General features: G+C 35.5%; 1 long non-coding RNA gene across 1 annotated transcript in view; it reads left to right on the top strand.

The window, feature by feature from the left end:
• Positions 1-13,044, top strand: part of LOC135968033 (uncharacterized) — a 46,096-nt gene extending 33,052 nt beyond the window's left edge. Inside the window, exons 3-4 of the long non-coding RNA XR_010582458.1 lie at positions 11,252-11,326; positions 12,766-13,044. This is a non-coding gene — a long non-coding RNA (uncharacterized lncRNA). The remainder of the gene's footprint in view (positions 1-11,251; positions 11,327-12,765) is intronic.
• The last annotated feature ends 1,173 nt before the right edge of the window (positions 13,045-14,217 follow it).

The raw sequence follows: 14,217 nt of genomic DNA, 5'->3' as shown, positions 1-14,217 counted from the left end.
TTTGTTATCTTCAATCTCCTACAAACTTCCATTACCATTAAAGCCCCTCTGCATGTACTCTTACTCTCTCTGTTTATCCTGGTCATCATTAAGACTTATCTGCAGGTTTACATTCAGTCAAGCTTTTCCCCCTGATTAAAAATAATTCACTCTTCTCTCCTACTTTTAGTCAACTCAGCCTAGCCAAAATTTTTTTTAGGTCTTCAGATACTGGTCCCTAATCATTAAAAACAAATTAAGTCAGACACTGGTACTTTGATAAAGCTCTGCTTATGAATTTATTTTATTGTTTACATTTAAAATGTAAACACTTTAAAATCATGGGTCCTTCTGATTTTTCATGAGTCTTGCTGATGCATGCATTTTGAAAACTAGTGTCAGAATTGAACAAAACAGTAGATGTCTTAGACCATGAGAACTAATTGAGATGGTTTTTACTTGATGAATTTAAAGGCCATTCAGTAAAGGATAATTCTAATATAATAAATCCCTATGCATTATTTTCTTGGTATACAATATGCCATCCTACTGTGTAAAATTGCTACAGTTAATGGCCCACATTTCTGGCATGTTCACACCTGCTAAGGCCGATAGACACTCCAGTGGTGTGCGTGAACTGCAGCCTCAGCATGTCTCTCACTTACAGTGAAACTTTTGAAAATAATAGTAACTATTTTTGACAGGGCACAATGAAGCACAAAATGGGCAGATGCCATGAATTGTATCATCAGTAGAAGGAAGATTCTAGTTAGCATTCATAGTAACTAAGACAAACCAAGGAGTATTTAGTGATTAATGTAATGACAATCTCAAGCCATCTGTTGCAAAAGCCTGCAATACAAGGACCTGCTGCTGACCCACACACATTTGAAAAAGACATTTAGAGAGTTAATAGATTATACTTTAAAGAAAAGAAATAATTACTGATTGATGTGGTTTGAATTTGTGTCCCTGCCCAAATCTCATGTCGAGGTGTATTCCCCAGTGTTGGAAGGGGGGCCTGGTGGGAGGTGATTAGATCATGGGAGTGGATCTCCCTTCCTGTTCCTGTGATAGAACTGAGTTCTCATGAGCCCTGGTTGTTTCAAAGTGTGCAGCACTTTTCCCTTAGCTCTCTTTCTTCTTCTCAGCCATGAGAAGATGTGCTGCATCCCCTTTGACTTCCTTCATGATCATAAGTTTCCTGAGGCCTCCTGAGCCAAGTGTCCTGTACAGCCTGGAGAACTGTGAATCAATTAAACCTCTGTTCTTTATAAATTACCCAGTCCCAGGTAGTTCTTTATAGCAATATGTGAACAGACTAATATACTGATAAACTGCATCAAATTTATTTTTTAATTTGACAGAATAGGAGACATTACAATGCAGCAACAGATATCAAGTTTCAAAGCATTCGGTTGAATGATTTATGTGTCAGTTGTTCAATTGACTTTAGGAGGATGATTTTTCATGTGTTTAAAAATTGCACATTATTCCCTCATAAATTTATATTATCAAATTAAACTTTCTACTTTTAATATAGTATGCTTTAAATACTCAACAGGTAGCATATTTAAGAAATAGTATTAATATTACAGTTTATAAAGCCAACATATTTTTACTGTGGTGGTTATTCTTGGTTTTCTTATTTTCATATTTTTAAAATCATTTACATATACTGACTAATATATGTAAGAAGTATCTAATATAACTTTCTTTTATCAAATTCTAGCAAAGAAAATTTCTCACAAATAGTCAATGTTCTGTGTGATTCCAAAATTTAAATTTAAAATGTAAAAATGTTGTGTGCAAAGATCAAAGCCTTTGAGAGGATACATTGATTTTCAAACTAAACTGCCTGTATCAGTTTCCTAGGACTGCTATAATAATCTCAAACTTGGTGCCTTATAATAACAGACATGTATTATCTGAAAGGTGTTAGCAAGGCTAGCCTCCTTCTAAAGGCACCAGGGAAGGAACTCTCCCATGCCTCTCTTCCAGTTTTTAGTGGCATTAGGCATCCCTTTGCTTGTAGGTGCATCACTTTAATCCTTGGTCTTCACATAATACTCCTTGTATGTCTTCACACCATCTTCTTTTCATATGTGTTTGTGTTCAAATGTCCCTATTTTAAAAGGACACCAGTCATATTGGTTTAGGACTCACTCGAATGAATTCATCTTAATCTTGTTAAATCTGCAAAGACCCTATTTTCAAACAAGTTACTTTCTGAGGGACTAGTGTTAGGACTTTAACCCATATTTTTCTGGAGGACACAATTCAGCTGGTCGTATTGCCCATGTTGGGACATCTTTTCTGCCACTTAACATTTCTGTAGCCTTAGGCAAGTTACACAGTCTCTCTGAGCCTCCATTTCTGAGCTGTTATGAGACATAAAGAATCTAATACAGGCATATGAAAAGCACTTAGAAATATTGGCTATTCTTAGTCTCACCCAACTACAATGTCTGTTCTTATTCCAAGGGCTTTTTACAATTTAGTTTTTTAAATCAATATTTTACTCTTTGATGGTAGACAGAAATTTATGTTCACAATTTTCACCTGGGTTAGAAAATCTAAGTTACAATGGCTTGTCAGGAAGTGCCAACAACAATGGCACAGTATATCCTGACCCAGTCCTCCATCAAATCAGCATAGATCCTGACATTACAACCAGGTCAGTCACCACTTCAGATTACTTCCTATCCTTTTAGTGTATATGGCCTTTGTCAGGTCACCCTAATGTTCTCATAAGAATGAGATGAAAAGACTAGAAATCTAGGTCATGTGTGCCTTTCTGTAGTAGTCTTTTCTCACATTGCTATAAAGAACTACCTGAGACTGGGTAACAGTTGTTTCTTGTGGATGAGAAAGAAATAAGCATTTTTTAGAAATGAAGTATTTTTAAATTGAAGTGTGTACACTTTTAATGTAGACATAATTATACTGCACACTCAGTAACTATAGTACAGTGTAAACTTAACTTTTATATGCAATGGGATACCAAAAATATTGTAGGACTAGTTTTATTGTCCTATTGGCTTTATTGTAGTGGTCTGGAACTGAACCCACATTATCTCTGAGGTATGCCTGGATGAGCACTGATTTTTCAAAGTGATGAGCTCTATCAATTCTCCATAGTCAACCAATTTTTATAATGGACGTACTTATGTTAGTGGAGCAAACACTGTGGTGGGTTCAATTGGGTTCCTCAGAAAGGTATGCTGAAGTCCTACTCACTAGTGCCTGTTAAGGTGACCTTATTTAGAATAGTGCCTTTTGAGATATAACTAGATGTAAGTTAAAATGGGGTCATACTTGAGTAGGGTATGTCTTTCATCCAGCATGACTGGTGTCCTTGTAAGAAGAGGAGAAGAGATACACAAACAGAAATGCAGAAAAGAGAACCACATATGAAAACAAATAACACAGATGGAAGATGGCCATGTGACTATGGAAACAGATTGGAATTATGCAGCTGCAAACCAAGGAATGCCAAAGATTACTGACAACCTATAGAACTTGATGACAGTGCATAGCCATACATCTTGATTTCAGACTTCTAGCCTCTAGAAATTTCTAAAAAATGCTAATGATCATGTGAGCCCTCAGCAAGTCATAATATTTTTGCTGGTGGAGGGTCTTGCCTTTCTGTTAATGGCTGCTGATTCATGAGAATGTTGGTTGCTAAAGGTTGAGGTGGCTACGACAATTTCTTAAAATAAGTTAACAATGAAATTTGCCTCATCAATGGACTTCTTCTTTCATAAAAGTTTTCTCTGTAGCCTGTGATGCTGTCTGGTAGCATTTCACCCACAGTAGAATTTCTTTCAAAATTAGAGATAATCTCTCAAATTCTCTTGCTATTTACCAACTAAGTTTATATAGTATTCTAAATCCTTTGTTGTCATTTCCACAACGTTCACAGGATCTTCAGCAGGAGTAGATTCCATCTGAAGAAAACACTTTCTTTCTCATCCATAAGAAACAACTCTTATCCTTCAAATTTTTACCAGAAGATTACAGTAGTTCATATCTTCAAGTTTCACTTCTAATTCTAGTTCTCTTGCTATTATCACTACATCCGAAGTGAGTTCTTCCACTGAATTCTTGAACCCTTCAAAATCATCTGTGATAGTTGGAGTTAACTTCTTCTGTACTCCTGTTAATGTTGGTATTTTGACCTTGCCACAAATTATAAATACTCTTAATTGCATCTAGAATGGGAAATTCTTTCCAAAAGGTTCTCAATTTACCTTGTCAAAATCCATCAGAGTAATCTAAGTCTAGAGCAGGTATAGCCTTAGAAAATGCATTTCTTAGATAATAAGACCTGAAAGTCTAAATTACTGCTTGATCCATGGGTTAGAGAGTGGATGTTGTGTTAGCAAGCATAAAAACAGCATTAATCTTGTACATCTCCAGCACAGCTTTTGGGTGAGGAGGTTTATTTTCAATGAACAGTAATATTTTGAAAGGATTCTATTTTTCTGAGCAGTAAGTCTCAACAGTGGGCTTAAAATATTCAATAACTATGTTTGAAACAGATGTGCTGTCATCCAGGCTTTATTGTTCCATTTTTAGAGCACAGGAAGAGGAGATTTGGCACAATTCTTAAAGACCTTTCATAAGGGTAAACTAGCACTGGCTTCAGCTGAAAGGCATCAGCTGCATTAGCCACTAACAAGAGAGCCAGCCTGTCCTTCGAAGTTTTGAAGCCAGGCATTAACTCCTCCTTTCTAGCTATGAAAATCTTAGATGGCATCTTCTTCCAGTACAAGATTGTTTCATGTACAATAAAAATTTGTTATTTAGTGTAACCAACTCCATCAATTATTTTAGCTAAATCTTCTGAATAACTTGTTGCAGCTTCTACATCACCACTCGTTGATTCATCTTACACTTTTATGTTTTGGGAACAACTGGTTTTTTAAAAACTCATGAACTAACCTCTGCTCACTTCAGACTATTCTTCTGCAGCTTCTTCACCCCTCTCAGCATTCATAGAATTGAAGAGAGTTAGTGTCTTGCACTGGATTAGATTTGGGCTTAAGGGAATATTATGGCTGGTTTTATTTTCTAAACAGAGAACTAAAACTTTCTCCATATGAGCAATAAGGCTGTTTCGCCTTCTTATCATATGTGTGCTTACAGAAATTACACTTTCAATTTCCTTCAAGAAATTTTCCTTTGGGCTAACTGGCACGAGAGGCCTAGCTTTTGGCCTAGATCAGTTGTTGACATGCCTTCCTCATTCAGCTTAATCATTTCTAGATTTGTATTTATAGTGACAGACATGTGACTCCTCCTTTCATTTGAACACTAGAAGGGTTGATAATTGGCCTAATGTCAACAAAGTTGTATCTCAGAAAATCAGGGAGACCCAAGGAGGGAAAGAGTGATGAGGACAGCCCATCTGAGGAACAGCCAGAACAAACACAATTGGAGATGAAGTTCATCCTCTTATACAGGCGCGGTTCCTGGTACTTTCAAACAATTACAATAGTAACCTCAAAAATCACTGATCATGTATCACCATTAACAGATATAATAAAAGTTTAAAATATTGCAAGAATTACCAAAATGTGACACACATACACAAGTTGAGCAATGGGAAAATGGCACTGATAGGCTTGCTCAACGTGGGGTTGCCACAAACCTTGAATTTGTCAAAAAAACAAAATTCGCACTATGCTAAATGCAATACAGCAAAGCACAATAAAATGAGGCATACCTGTAACTTTTTTTGTTGTTCTTTTGTTTTTGTTTTTGTTTTTGAGGTGGAGTCTCACTCTGTTGCCAGACTGGAGTGCAGTGGCGTGATCTCAGCTCCCTACAACCTCTGCCTCCCAGGTTCAGGCGATTCCCCTGCCTCAGCCTCCCGAGTAGCTGCAGGTGCCCGCCACCACGCCCAGCTAATTTTTTTTTTTTATATTTTCAGTAGAGATGGGGTTTCATCATGTTGGCCAGGATGGTCTCAATCTCTTGACCTTGTGATCTGCCCACCTCAGCCTCTCAAAATGCTGGGACTACAGGCATGAGCCACAGCACCTGGCTGTAATTTTTTTTTTTTTTTTAATTAGTCTTGCTCTGTCACCCAGGCTCAAGTGCAGTGGGGCAATCTTGGGTCACTGCAGCCTCCACCTCCCAGGTTGAAGTGGTTCTCCTGCCTCAGCCTCCTGAGTAGCTGGAATTACAGACACCCACCACTATGCCCAGATAATTATTGTGTTTTTAGTAGAGATAGGATTTCATCACGGTGGCCAGGCTGGTGTTGAACTCTTGGCCTCAAGTGATAGGCCAGCCTTGGCTTCTCCAGGTGTTAGGAGTACAAGCATGAGTCACCGCACCCAGCTCTAATATAAGTAATTGAATGGTAAAAGCTAGTTTAAACTTTAAGCTATATTAATACAAAGAAATTCCATCCTTGCTCTACTTTTGCTGCCTCTATTGTATATAGTAGAGTGTAGCAATGCAAATAAAAAGTTATATATGCATTAAGGTAAAAATAAATTAGGGTAAAAATCTCCCTTTGAAATGCTTTATTCTAAATGGCGTGCCATCTTATAAATATTCAATGGTATAGGACTTAGAAGCTTAGTCACTGTGAAAAAAACTTACTTAGATCTAACATTTGGGCCTACTTCTGTTTCTTTCCTCCATATTCCGAAGCTTGAGATTTGTGCAGGTCTTTAAATGTAGAGAATGAAGTACGTGAATTTTTACTGTGCATTTCCTTTGATGAGACAGAAAATATCAGAGACTAAATCAATAGAAAACTTGCATCATAAATACTTAAGGAATATTTTTAAAATAAGTTCTAAACCTGAGATTATATTGGCTAGGAAATAAGAAACTAAACCCTTACATTGATTTCATGTTTCTCTCTGAACCTGTAACTGAAAAGTGATAGGAGTTTACTATTATTTCTTATGAAGGCCCTGTTTTCACTCTTTACCTCAAATTAAGCACTAAACTATAATTACAAATAGCTTTTGTTTTTAAATAAAGAGTTAATGTTACTGGTCAAGCATCATGACAGAGATTGCACACTAGATTTTCTGAGTTGTTTCATACACAAAGTCTTAATTGATAACATCTAATCTCTTTTTACTTTAGTATCATCAATGTTATTCATATAGTCATGGCAATTAGATGCTAAATATGTGATTAAAGCAGTCAGTGCATTTTATCAAATTTAGAAGAAAATTCCTTAAATCCCCCATGAGGTGTATGTAAGTACGTCTGTTTGTATATATGTGTATCTATTTTCTTTACTACTGTCAATATAGCCAGACTTATTCTTTATTTATTGGGTTGTGCATTAGGTAAAGTAAATGATATTAAATCCATGTTGCATGAAAATTGCATGTCCGAATTAATGCCAAACTCACAGGCAATTTGTCAAGATGCCCAATTTAGAAGAAGGTTATAGGAAAAAATATTGTCAAAGCAATTGCAACATTTATGTTTCCATTGACTAAAGGTCAAACAGCCATTGAAATGTTTGGGACACAGATTAATGATTATTTAAATATTTCCTCCTCTCCAGCTCTGCATTTTTAGTATACATGTAATTACACATTTATATTTAAAATATTAAAATATGTTATTAAATATAATATTTTACACTATAAAATATTTTAAATTATAAAATAAAATGTTATTAAAATATAACATTATATATAAATATATATAAAATATAATAACATTATATATGAAGAAACACAAGCACGGACATGCACAACCAAAGTTAAACATGTAAAATATATGTCAAATGAAATAGAGAAAATAAACCACTGAGTTTTAGTCCACTTCTGCTGGCTATATGTCATCTTCTTAATCTGTTATGCCCAGCATTGTGGAATGCAGTGATCGTTTATAGAAATTAAAGTTTGAAGTTACCTAATATTACGTGTAGATATTAGGTGTAAAATAGAAATATAAAATCATACACAAAATATATTTTGTAAAGGCTGCTATATTAGCATGAGCTTTTAGAATTTAAAACGTACTATATGTCCTATGGATACTTGATTATGCAGAGTCTATATATCTAATATCTGTACAAATTAGCATAAAAGCCAAAAAACTCAACTATGTTTTAATCTAATATAACCTTTCCCTAATTCATAATTCAACTGCACAACTGAATATAGTATTGAATTTCATATTATCTGTGCTACTTTTATTATATAACCTAAAGTTAAATTAGACACATGTTACATAATTGAAAATATTTAATGAAATAAGTATTTAAATAAGACTTATGAATTAAATCCAGCTTTTGGAAATTTCCTCAAACTCCTTCACTAAAATAATGGTCCTGGAAGAACAACAAACCCCTATGGGAAGTTTTCTTTATTGTGCTCATGTATATTGGGATGATGATACCAGTTTAACGTAAATGAATGATCATTTTAATTATCATTGAAATGTATCTCACTTTAAATATATCTGATATTTATCATTTTATTAAAGACAAAAATTATGATGACATCTCAATTCTTTAACTTAGTATTTCTCTTCTATTATTGAATTCAGAAATCTTTGTAATCTGTCAAGGAAGATAGTGCTTGACTGAGACACATTTTTATGTCCAGGTAGAACGTATTTCTCTCCTTGTCCTAGAAAACATTGCTCTTACTTGACAACATCAAAACATTGCAAAGGCTTCGGAAAAAAAACATACCCAGATAGCAATATAAGTCTGGCTTACAGAATTATGCATTCATTTTTTACATATTTAAGCCTATTACTGCACTGCTTATATATAAGTAAACTGCAATGAAACCACAAGCAAATCTCATGCTGAATTTCTTTATCAATATTGAACATTTACTTTGTTGACTCTTCAAATTAAAGAAAGTAGACTTTTGAAAATTACAAAGGTAACGAATAAATATTTTTTTAGAATTCAATCAACATTAAAGCATGTATGATAAATGTGAAATCAAAGGTTACCTGACCAGGCTGGGCACAGTGGCTCACTGCTGTAATCCCAGCACTTTGGGAGGCCAAGGCAGGTCGATCATTTGAGGCCAGTAGTTCGAGATGAGCCTGGCCAACATGGCGAAACCTCGAAACTCTATTTCTACTAAAAATACACATAAACATTTAGTCGGGTGTGATGGCGGGCACCTGTAATCCCAGCTACTTGGGAGGCTGAGGCAGGAGAACCACTTGAATCCAGGAGGCGGAGGTTGCAGTGAGCCAAGATTGAGCTACTGCCCTCCAGCCTGAGCAGCAGAGCGAGACTCCATCTCAAAAACAACAACAACAACAACAACAAAAAACCCCACAAAGTTTACCCAACCATATTCATATGATCTCTCTTCTTCAATATTAATGATTACTCACAATTTGGAAAAAAATCGTTAGAGCTATTTATATCCAGACAATTACATAATTGTTTGAGAGGTAACTAGATAATAACGTTTTCATTCATCAGCTTCCTAGAAGTTCCTTGTGCGTCAGGCACTCTACAGATTTTGGTAATGCAGTAGAAGACATAACAGAAAATTTCCTAAAGGAGCTTACGTGGGAATTGTAAAGGAAAGATACAGAGGTACTAAGTGAACTAAACAAATACGAAGCTGATGAGCAGTGCAAAATAAACCAAGAAAAAGGAATTGCCCATATGTATGTTCTCAAAACAATTCGCAAGTTTGTGGTTATTGTGATGGCTGATTGTTCCTCCTATATTTTGATCATTTATATATTTTTACTCATCTTTTCATGTTCTTTACTGAAATAAGTAGTCTGATTCCATTTTTGTTTTTTATACTGCTGCTAGCTTTCAAGCCCAACCACCTTCCCTTTCACTCTGTCACACATCCGCGTGAGATCATAAGAAAGATAAAGTGTTCCCTTATATGCATGGGAACTCCAACTAACACAAGCCCCACCCATTACCTACCATAAACCCCAAAGTAGCCACCCGTCCTGCTCTCCAGGGAAACTCATCTGCAGACCTGCAGGACAGCCTGCCTATTCACCCCAGAAAGCCTCAGCATGTGAATCTAAATTTGTTCTTACACTCTTGGTATATATGTGGTATCCATTAGTCTCAACACCAGAACCACATTTTGTTGGGGGTGGTAGGTCCAGTTCACCTCTTTGAAGTGACCACAAACTTACCCTCTTTTACAAAGGGGTTCTATTATGCTATCTAAATACAAACTCAACATTCTGAGATCTATTTCCATCTGTATTTTATTCTCGCTTTGGAAGATATCCTGCTTTGCCTTACATCCACATAGTATAATGAATGATATTACTTTACTGTTATTTGAAAATCATTAATGTGCCATATCACATCCATTCTCCACCCCGTTCTGTGCTCTGGCAGATTCACCTGTCTGGACAATGTCAGGTGACCTTAGCCTTAGACTTCCATTAGATTTTAGTTAATAGAAGACACTTGCATGAGATGTCATGTTGGAGAGAACATTCAGGATATTAATGATTTTAACTTTTATTTTAGATTTAGGGGCACATGTGCAGGCTTGTCATATGGGTAAAGTCATGTCACAGGGGTTTGTTGTACAGATCATTTCATCACCCAGGTGTTAAGCTTAGTACCGATTATTTTTCCTGATTCTCTCCCTCCTCCCACCTTCCATCCTCTGGTAGTCTGTTGTTCCAGTCTATGTGTCCATATATTCTCATCATTTAGATCCTATTTATAAGTGAGAACATTCAGTATTTGGTTTTCTGTTCCTGCATTAGTTTGCTAAGGATAACAGCCTCTGGCTCCATCCATCTCCCTGTAAAAGACATGATCTCATTTATATTTATGGCTGCATATTGTTTCATAGTATATATGTACCAGATTTTCTTAATCCAACCTATCATTGATGAGCATTTAGGTTGATTCCATGTCTTTGCTATTATTAATAGTGCTGTAATGAACATACACATGCATGTGTCCTTATGATACAACAATCTATATTCCTTTGGGTATATCCAGTAATAGTATTGCTGGGTCAAATGGTAGTTCTGTTTTTAGCTATCTGAGGAATCATCACACTGCTTCCCACAATGGTTGAACTAATTTACACTCCATCCAACAGTGTACAAGTATTTTTTTTCCTCCACAACCTCTCTAGCACCTGTTATTTTTTGACTTTTTAATAATTGCCATTCTGACTAGTGTGAGATGGTATCTCATTGTGGTTTTGATTTATATTTCTCTAATGATCAGTGATGTTGAGCTGTTATTCATATGTCTTTTGGCTGTATATATGTCTACCTTGTTCACTCATTGCAGAATACCAGTGGGTGACTGCAACCTGTGTCAATGTCAGAGTTCCTTCTGTGGACCCTCTCAATATAGCTACTCTCTGTGAGTTACCTACCACTCCCTTTCTTTCTGGTCTGGGTAATTCTATGTATCACTTAAAGTTTTTCTATTCCCCAAATTTATGCTCATCTTTTGTAATTAGTCCTTTATTAGTCCATTTTCGTACTACTATGAAGAAATACCTGAGAGTGAATAATTTATAAAGAAAAAGAGGCTTAACTAACTCACAGTTCCACATGCCTGGGGAGGCCTCACAATCATGGCAGAAGGTAAACAAGGAGCAAAGGCACTTCCTACATGGCAGCAGGCAACAGAGTGTGTGCAGGGGAACTGCCCTTTATAAAACCATCAGGTTTCATGCGACTTGTTCACTATCATGAGATAAGCATATCATGAGCATGGGAAAACCTGCCCATTATTCAATTGCCTCCCACCCAGTGCCTCCCACAACACATGGGGATTATGGGAGCTACAATTCAAGATGAGATTTGGGTGGAGACACAGCCACACCATATCAAGTTCCTTTATTAAACTTCCATTAAAATCCAGTCTAAGTGAATAATTTGTTTCCTGCTGGGTTCTGATATGTAAGCTCCAAATATTTAGTTCAGTCTTCAATTAAACATAATTCCTATACCATCTGGATTGGCTCCTTTTTGCATAAACAATACTAATGCATGTTATTTATTTATTTATTTATTTTGTTTTATTTTTATGTTTTTGAGATGGAGTCTCGCTCTGTCGCCCAGGTTGGAGTGCAGTGGCACGATCTCAGTTCACTGCAACCTCTGCCTCCTGGGTTGAAGCAATTCTCCTGCCTCAGCCTCCTGAGTAGCTGGGATTACAGGCATGCATCACCTCGCCTGGCTAATTTTTGTATTTTTAGTAGAGACAGGGTTTCACAATGTTGGTCACGCTGGTCTTGAACTCCTGACCTCGTGATCCCCCCTTTCAGCAAGGTATAGTCCAACTTTAGTTACAAGGATGTGTAACTAATTTGACTTAATTTTACCACTTATTCATTTAATTATAACCATATTTTAACTATTTGTGTTCTCCAGTGTTCTCTGAACTGCCTCATTTCATTCTTTGTGATATTTTTGTCCAGTGTTGAGTTTTGCAGATTTTCTAGCACTGAAGCCAAAATTTGTTTTGTTCTAAATAAGAAATTATATTGGAATACTTAAAATGTTTTATTTATGACTTAGAATTTATGTCCTAATATATGGGAATATTTCCAAAATATTCCAAAATAGCATTATCATAAGTCTCAGAATTTTAACCCTATGTTCATTATTACTATTGTTAAGTTCTTTTCTATTAAATATATGAGGTAGATTGTTTAGAATGTTTTATTTGGCACTCCACATTCTTCACACAGGCCCAATCCAACATTCTTTCCTGATATTTGGAATAGATTTTGGATATACTGCTCAACTTTTACAATAACATTGACAGGGTTAATTTTTTTTTCTTTCCAGCTGCATCTTATTTTTACTTTGGAAGATGTCCTGTTTTTTTTTTTTTTTCCCTTTTATCCAAACAGTATATTAATGTGGTCATATGAGAAACTTCACCAATTAAACTCACAAAAACACAATTTTATGTTATGTGTCCATTAAAGTCTAGTGTATTATGAAGATACTGTCTTAGTTTTATCTCTTTGCAAACGAATGTGAAACAGATCAAACGGTTCTAGACTCAATACTATGGGTAATTCTCAAATGGCATTTAAAATCTTAAAACTTACGGTATTCTGTTTAGTAAATAAAGTGATATATAACACTTTTAATTCTAAGAAAAAAATCAGAAATAAAAAATTATAATCAAACAACTGGTACAAAAGGAAAGGCGTAGTGGCATATGTCTGTTACAGAAAGTTAAAAGTAAGAATGAGAGGAATTTGATATTACAATATTGTGTTGCTAAAAATATGAAAGACCAGATGGGGTGCATCAGAGGGATTACAAAGTAATTGGCAGTAGAAATCTTATACTTGAACCACTAACAGCATTTGACAAAGTCTACCAAGTAAGTGATATGTCCAATAACTGTAACACAGTTATGTGATTCTGGTAGTAGGAAGAAAACGAGAGTATGATTAGCAATTATAAAACTGTCAATCATGAATGCTATCTCAGATTAAGATGAAAAACACACAAGAAATGATCCATGATCTTCTCATGCTGATTTAGCCTAACAATGCCTAACTAGATGAAGGGGGCATAATGTTTGACAACTGTTTTTGAATCTTTAATGCACAGTTGGTGACAGACACACCAGATAGTTCTCTCTTGACACAGAAAGAAAGACAAGGCTAATTGTTCTTCATGAGGAAACATAATAGAGATTTGTTTATAGATAAGCCATCTTTAGAGAGAATATTAAGTTTCTTACCTCTTGAAGAGTAATTAAAGAAGCTATGATTGCCTCTAAAGTCAAATGCCAAAAGTGGTAATCTACTCAGAGGATATGTTACTACAGCTACTTTGAACATCTAAACTATTAACTGTGAACTCTAAAACTGTAGTTTGTCCTAAATAAAAAATAGAGGTAACTCTTAACACTTACAGGTTATGATATTAACTACAGGAATGTTGTTAATCCATTCATGCCTATAAGAAATATTCAAACACTGAAAGAATTTATGTAGCTACTAGTTTACTAATACTCTCAGTGACCATAATGCTTGACAGGCTACAGCTTCCAGCTGGGTTGACATTGCCAATTATTCTCCATTTCAGTGTAATGAAGGGATGCCTGATAAAGATATGATATTTTTATGCTGTAGTAGAAACCTAAGAAGGCAATGATAATCTACTACTTCAATATTTGAAGCCACTATGTCTGTCACCTAAAGACATAGTGACTTCACATATTAGAATTTTACATTGTTATCTCCCAGTAAAACATGCTATAACTGAAGGTTTTTA

The sequence above is a fragment of the Macaca fascicularis genome, chromosome 17 (assembly GCF_037993035.2).
Source record: "Macaca fascicularis isolate 582-1 chromosome 17, T2T-MFA8v1.1".
Lineage (NCBI taxonomy): Eukaryota > Metazoa > Chordata > Mammalia > Primates > Cercopithecidae > Macaca > Macaca fascicularis.
The sequence above is the reverse complement of the archived record's forward strand: the minus strand, read 5'-3'. Positions and strand labels throughout refer to the sequence as shown.